The sequence below is a fragment of the Elephantulus edwardii genome, unplaced genomic scaffold (genome assembly GCF_000299155.1).
Source record: "Elephantulus edwardii isolate Elephantulus edwardi_28Jun2011 unplaced genomic scaffold, EleEdw1.0 scaffold00301, whole genome shotgun sequence".
NCBI classification, from domain to species: Eukaryota; Metazoa; Chordata; class Mammalia; order Macroscelidea; family Macroscelididae; genus Elephantulus; species Elephantulus edwardii.
The window spans coordinates 839,237-846,185 of record NW_006400051.1 but is presented as its reverse complement, the minus strand read 5'-3'; the positions used below and the strand labels follow the sequence as shown (position 1 = coordinate 846,185).

The 6,949-nt window shown below is 37.2% G+C and overlaps 1 pseudogene; it reads left to right on the top strand.

The window, feature by feature from the left end:
* LOC102847433 overlaps nucleotides 1-6,525 on the top strand; it is a 10,308-nt pseudogene extending 3,783 nt beyond the window's left edge.
* The last annotated feature ends 424 nt before the right edge of the window (nucleotides 6,526-6,949 follow it).

Here is a 6,949-nt window from a genome sequence, read left to right as displayed (position 1 = left end):
ATATCTTCCATTGTCCAACCCATGATCTGACAGCTTGTATCTTAAGCTTTCTTGGCTTCTGTGATTCCAAACACGTCAACTGCTGACATTTTTTCTTTTGACCAGTGTCTCTTAAGTTTAGTTGTACTGTCTCCAAGGGAAGGTGACGTGTCCTGTAGAACTCCTGTGTAGATTATGTAGAAGTGGAAATACTAATCTCTGAGAAAACAGATTCCAGGATGAAAACCACCAAAAACATAAGGAAGGACATTTTAAAATTATTAAAGGCACAGTAGATTAAGAAGACCTAACCTTAGTCAACATCTATGCACCAAATGATATATAAAAACAAAGGTTAAAAGAATTGATGAAAAAAAATAGATAACACCATATTAGTTGTAGGACACTAAGTTAACAAATCACTCACATCAAAGGTCAACTCAAAAGAATCTTAATAAAGATGCTAAAAATCTAAATTATATGATCAGCCAACTCAACTCTGTGGTTGTATTCAGGGTACTGGATCCAACTGAAAATCAATTTGCTTTCTTCTCAAGTGTACGTGGTACATTCTCCAGAATTAATCATGATTCTCCAGAAATGATACTAGGTCACAAAGTAAGCCTCAACAAATTCAAAACCATAGAAATAAGATCACAATGCCGTAAAACCAGAAATTAACCATAAAAAGATGAAGTTTAAAGACAACTCATGTAGAAGTTAAATAACATTCCCTTAGAACACAATTGAGAATAGAAGAAATAAAGAATGAAATAAAAAAGTTCCTTGAAGCAAATGAAAATGAAAATACAACATACCAAAAGGTCTGGGGTGTGGCTAAGGCAATCCTCATTAAGCAGTTCATAGCAATAGGCACACACATAGAAAAAGAAGAAAGAAGCAAAACTAATGTTATAACTCAATACCTTCATTGGATAGAATAAGAACAACAATCTAACACACAATCTCTATGAGAAAGCAAACTATAAGGACAATAGCTGAATCAAGGAGAGAAAAAAGAGAAAAAAACAACTGATATCATCAATAAGACCAGGAGCTGATTTTTCAAAAGGGTCAACAAACTTGACAAATCATTGGCAAAATTTAAAAAAAAAAAGAACAAATAAGTTGGTTAAAGAATGATAGAGGTAGCATCACAATAAAACCAGAGGAAATTACATTTATAATATTGGAATATTATGAAAAGGTATATCAACAGTGTCAGTCTGTAGACTAAGGAGTGCCTGATCCAGGCCATGGTCTTTGCAATTACATGCTATGCATCAGAAAGCTGGACAATGACTAGGAATGATAGAAGGGATGATTGATGACTTTGAGCTGTGGTGATAGAGTATTGAATATAACACAGTCAGCTAAGAGAACAGATTCACCCTGGAGAGGATGAAACCAGGCTGCTCCTTTGAGGGAAGTATTCTGAAACTCCATCTGACATACTTTGGGCATGTTGCAAGGAGGTACCAGTCCCTGGAGAGGGACATTATGCTTGGGAGGGTGGAGGGACAGCACAGGAGGAGAAGACCCTCAATGAGATGGATTGACTCAGTAACTGGAATAATGAGGATAGGTGTGTTGGAAACAGTAACGTTGGCTCAAGATATAGGAGGGTTCAGAGCTATTGTACACAGGATTGATACAAGTTGCAAGCAACTCAAGAGCACATAACAACAACAGCAACATGCTCTGATAAATCCGAAAGCCTAGAGGAAGTAGACAAATTTCTTGAAACCTTATCCAGATTGACATGAAAAGATGTACAACATTTTAACAAATCCAGCACAAAAGAAGAAGTTGAGCAGTTCATAATAAGACTTCCCCAGAAAATAAAAATAAAAATAAAAATAAAAAGTCCTGGACCAGATGGCTTCAAGCCTGAATTCTACCAAATATTCAGAGAAGAACTATCACCATTCTACTTAAATTATTTTTTTAAAAATGGAAAAAGAAGAAAGATTCCCAGAGTTGTCCTATGAAGCAAACATAACCCTAATATCAACACCAGGCAAAGATAGTACTAGTAAGAAAATTACAAACCAGTATCTCTTATGAACATAGATGCAAAATACTTTTAAAAATTCTGGCTAATAGAATTCAACAGCACAAAAAAGAAGTAATTCATCATGATCAAGTGGGAGTCACAACAAGCGGGGTTCATAACAGGTATGCAAGCATGGTTCAACATAAGGAAAAAAATGTAATTCATATTATTAACAAAACAAATAAAAAGAACCACTTGATCTTAGTAATTGATGAAGAAAAGGCATTTGACAAAATTCAACACTCCTTCCTAACACTCAATAAAATAGAAGGGAATTCTTTCAACATTGTGAAAAGCATATATGGAAAACTAAGAGCCGATATCATTCTCAATGAAGAAAGATTACAAACATTCTCATTGTCAACAGAGACCAGACAAGAATATCCACTGTCACCACTGCTATTAAATATTGTATTGGAAGTACTTGCTAGGGCAATACAGCAAGAGAAGAATGTAAGAGGCATCCAGATAGGCAAAGAGTGGGCGAAACTGTCACTGTATGTACACAGAAAAACTCAGGGACTCAACAACAACAACAAAAACCAACCAACCAAACAACCAAACAAAAACACCAACACTTTTAGTGCTAGTAGAACAACTTAGTGGAGTGACAGGGTACAAGAGTAATATATACAAGTCTGTGAGATTCCTCTACAGTAACAAAGAAAACACAGAAAAGGAAAATAATGTGATATAATTTACAATGTTGTTACTTGCCATATAGTTGAACACAACTCATTGTGACCCTATGAACAAAAGACCTGAAGCCTTTCTAGAATTATCATTGTTTCTCTAAGTTCGTTGAATTTCCAGAAACATGTGGTTTAGGAAACGGATGTCAGTCCTGGGTCCAAAATTAAAATTACAATTGTCAATTACAATAGCCAACCAAAAAAACAAGATACTTAAGAATAAACATAACAAGAGACACAAAAGAGTTTTACAAAGAAAATTTAAAAAAAAACACTTCTGCAAAAAACAATCAAAGATATAAATAAATGAAAAAAAATTGTTCCCTGTTAACAGATAAAAAGACTGAATATGGTGAAAATTATAATCCTAACAAAAAAACCCTATATGTTTAACACAATTCCACCATAGTTACCGAATTCATTTTTCAAAGAGGTTGAAAAGGCAATCCTCAAGTTCATTTGGAGAGAAAAGAGACCCAAATAAGCGAAGCACTTATGAAACATAAGAATCAAGTATTAAGCATAGCACTCCCTGATCTCAAAACCTACTATTTATTTTGAAGCAAATAAGCAAATAAACAATCAAATAAAAACAAATCACCCCAAAACAGAAGCTGCTATGCAGCTGCAATAACCAAAATAGCATGGTACTGATACAGTGACAGGCATATAGACAAATTGAACAGAATCTAAAACCCATAAATTAATCCATTTATCTATGGTAAACTGATATTTGACAAAGAAAAAAAAATCTGTCATTGGGAAATGACAACTTCTTCAACAAATGGTGCTGGCAAATCTGGATTGCTACATGAAATGAAAATTAAATACAAACAAAAGTTGAAGCAGGATTCACACTTCTCATCATACTAAAAAATCAACCCAAAATGTATCAGAGTCATAGAAATAAAGACAAAAGCCATGAAAATCATAAGAAACAAAGTGAGATCAAGCTTCCAAACCTTCAGCTATGGTATGAAGAGGCTATCAAATACAGCCAGAAATTAATAACCAGGAGAGGATACAACTGAAAAATTAGATCTTCGAAAATTAAATCCCTGTTGACATCAACATCTTTTTCCAGTAGAATGAAAGAAACCTTACTGACTGGCCATGCTCCCAAGCCAAAGGTGAGTGACTCTACTCTGCGACCCTCAGGCCTACCCTGAATTGTTTTTGGTGAAACATTCTTCTAGGATGTGTAACCCTGGTATGTCCACTTGCTGTACAGAGGTAACTTGTGGTTGCTGTGAAGCTGAACACTCTGACACTGATGAGTCAAAGGTGAGAATGGTTACCCATGGTGGACAGTGTTTGTTGGAGCTCCCTGATTAAAACAAGCTTGGAAGCAGGAGTGGCATCCACTTTCATAATACCTTGCTTGGCCTAGAAGACAGAAATTCATGTTCCCAAGCCAGAGGCGGGTGACTCTACTCCATGGCCCTCAGCCTGCCTTTAATTGTTTTTGGTGAAATATTCTTCTAGATCATGCAACACTGGTTGTCCACTTGTTATACAGAGGTAACTCATGGCTCCTGTGAAGCTGAACACTGTGACACCGATGAGTTAAAGGTGAGAATGGTTACCCATGGTGGACAGTATTTGTTGGAGCTCCCTGATTAAAAGAAGCTTGGAAGCAGGAATGGCATCCACTTCCATAATAGCTTGCCTCTGGAAACCCTATGAACCTGGAGAAAGGATGAAAGTTATACAGGTGTCCAGGACTTTCGTTCATAGGGTCTCTATGAGTCACCTATGACTCGATGACACTTAATGACAACAACAACAACAACTGACTGGGGAAACGTATTTGGCAATATCTTCTCAGACAAGGATATTATAACAAAAGTTCACAGAATCCTTTAGGGCTTCCACAAGAAAAAAGACTGATAACCCCCTTACAAAATGGGCAAGAAACACAGAAAGATTTTTCACAGGGGAAAACATTTGGATGGCCAGCAAATTCATAGAAATGCCCAGTCACTGGCAATAAGAGAGACATATATCAAAATTTAAAAAGATAGCAAGTAATAATTTTGGAGAGGATGTGTGGAGAGATAGGAACTCTCTTATACTGTTAGATGAATTGTAAAATGGTACATCCACTCTGAAACACAGTTTGACATTTCTCAAAAAGCTGAAAATAGAAATTCCATCACTTATTCCATTCTTAAGAGTATACTCCAAGGAGTTTAGAATTGGAATACAAATAGAGATTTACACACCAGTGTTCATAGTGTCATTGTACAACATTGCAAGAACATGAAAACAGCCCAATTGTCTAACTATAATTAAATTAATTGAAACGTGTGGTACACTGACACAATGGAATACTATACAGCATTCAACAGTGATTATTTAGAAAATTACTACATAACTTGGGAAACAATGGAGGACATTGTGCTGAATGAACTAACTCAGTCTCATAAGGATAAATACTACATAGGCTATTATAAAAACAGAAGGATCACTAGTAAAAATGTATATGGGGATCTAAAGGTGTAAGGAGTGAGAACAGATTGGTGAGGGATTTAGTGGTTGGGAGTGGAAATCAAAGTGTTGCACAATTTGATGGATGAAAGGAGGGGAGGTTAAGGAAATGTGAAACATCCAGTGAGGATCTCAAAAGATAGGGTATTGATGGGCATGGTTTAATGGTGAGTGATTTTATAAAACATAATGAATGAGAAAGATTATATGAAATACAATGTGAATGAGGGATAGTGTGAAACACAATGTATATGAACTTTTTATACAACCAAATGTAAAATTAAAAACAAAACAAAACACAAAGCCAAAACCAAAAAACCCAAACATTTTTGGGATCACTTCTGATTTCACACAACTAAAGAAAAAACAAACAAACAAATTGTTATTGTTGTTGTTATGTGCTGTCTAGTCACTTGAGACTCATAGCAACCCTATGTACAACAGCCCTAACCTCTACTCTGTCCTGTGCCAATAGTACTGTCCTTGATACTCCCATCCTGATTACCCCAGTCACTGAATCAATCTACCTCATTGAGGGCCTTCCCCTCCTGCACTGTCTCTCTACCTTCCCAAGCATGATGTCCTTCTCCAAGGACCGGTCTCTCCTTACAATATGTCCAAGGTATGTTGGACAAGCCTCAGAATCCTTGCCTCCAAGGAGCCACCTGGTTTAACCCTTTCCAGGATGAACCTGTTTGTTTTCCTAGCAGTCCATGGTACTCTCAGTACTCTTCTCCAGCACCACAGCTCAAAGGCATCAAATGCCCTTCTATCCTCCTTGGTCATTGTCCAACTCTCTGGTGCAAAACAAGTGATAGCAAAGACTATGGCCTGTATCAGATGCACCTTAGTCTCCAGTGAGACACCAGATAAGAAAAATTAGCACCTATGAGAAAGCAAGATGAAGACAAAAATAAGAGGGATAAGAAGACAAAGATAAGAGGGATAAGAAACAAAAATAAAATAGCCCGATAAAAAGGGAGAGAGAGTGAGAGTTCTCAAAGTTGAAGAAAGTGAAAATCCAGATCTCCTTCTACAAGATGATCCTCTCCTGTTAGGCAAGAGAAAAGTATAGTCATTCTCAATCTCCTGTCACAGAGCTAAGAGCTGGAGTCCTTCTATTGCTCCAGAAAAGAAGGAGAAAATGCCAGAACTCCCAGGACCTGCAGTGAAAGTAACTTTCAGTGCAGGAGGCCACTTCTACTAGTGACATTGCAAAAGTTCCCAAGGTTGAACCATATATTAGAGCCTAAAGATCCAGCTCCAGAAAATAGTCCCAAGAAAGAAAAGGAAAAGGAGAAGACTTGACAACATCTCTGATATGGATCCAAGTTAAGGCCCAGACATGTTATCACACTCTCCTTCTCATTCGATCTAGAAGACAGCATAGATCTGGATGGAGATCATACCACCTAGAAGATAGTCTCACCCAAGAAGAGGACCATTTTCTCTAGGAAGAGCTCCACCAAGTCCCACCTTCCTCCACCAGAGCACAGAAGAAGCTGATCACCAGTCAGATGAAGAAGGTGCTCATAATCCTCTTCAACTTGTTAATGATCACAGCCAAAGAAACCACCCAAGAAGTTTTCTGGAGATTTTTCTCCTTCAACAAGACCTTCAAAGGGATGGCCCACACCATTACCTCCAGCAACTCTTCTGCCAAAAAGTCCTCATTCTCCAACACCCCAGGTGTCAAACTTTACAAAAAAAGTCATGGTTGTCTCTCCAGGGA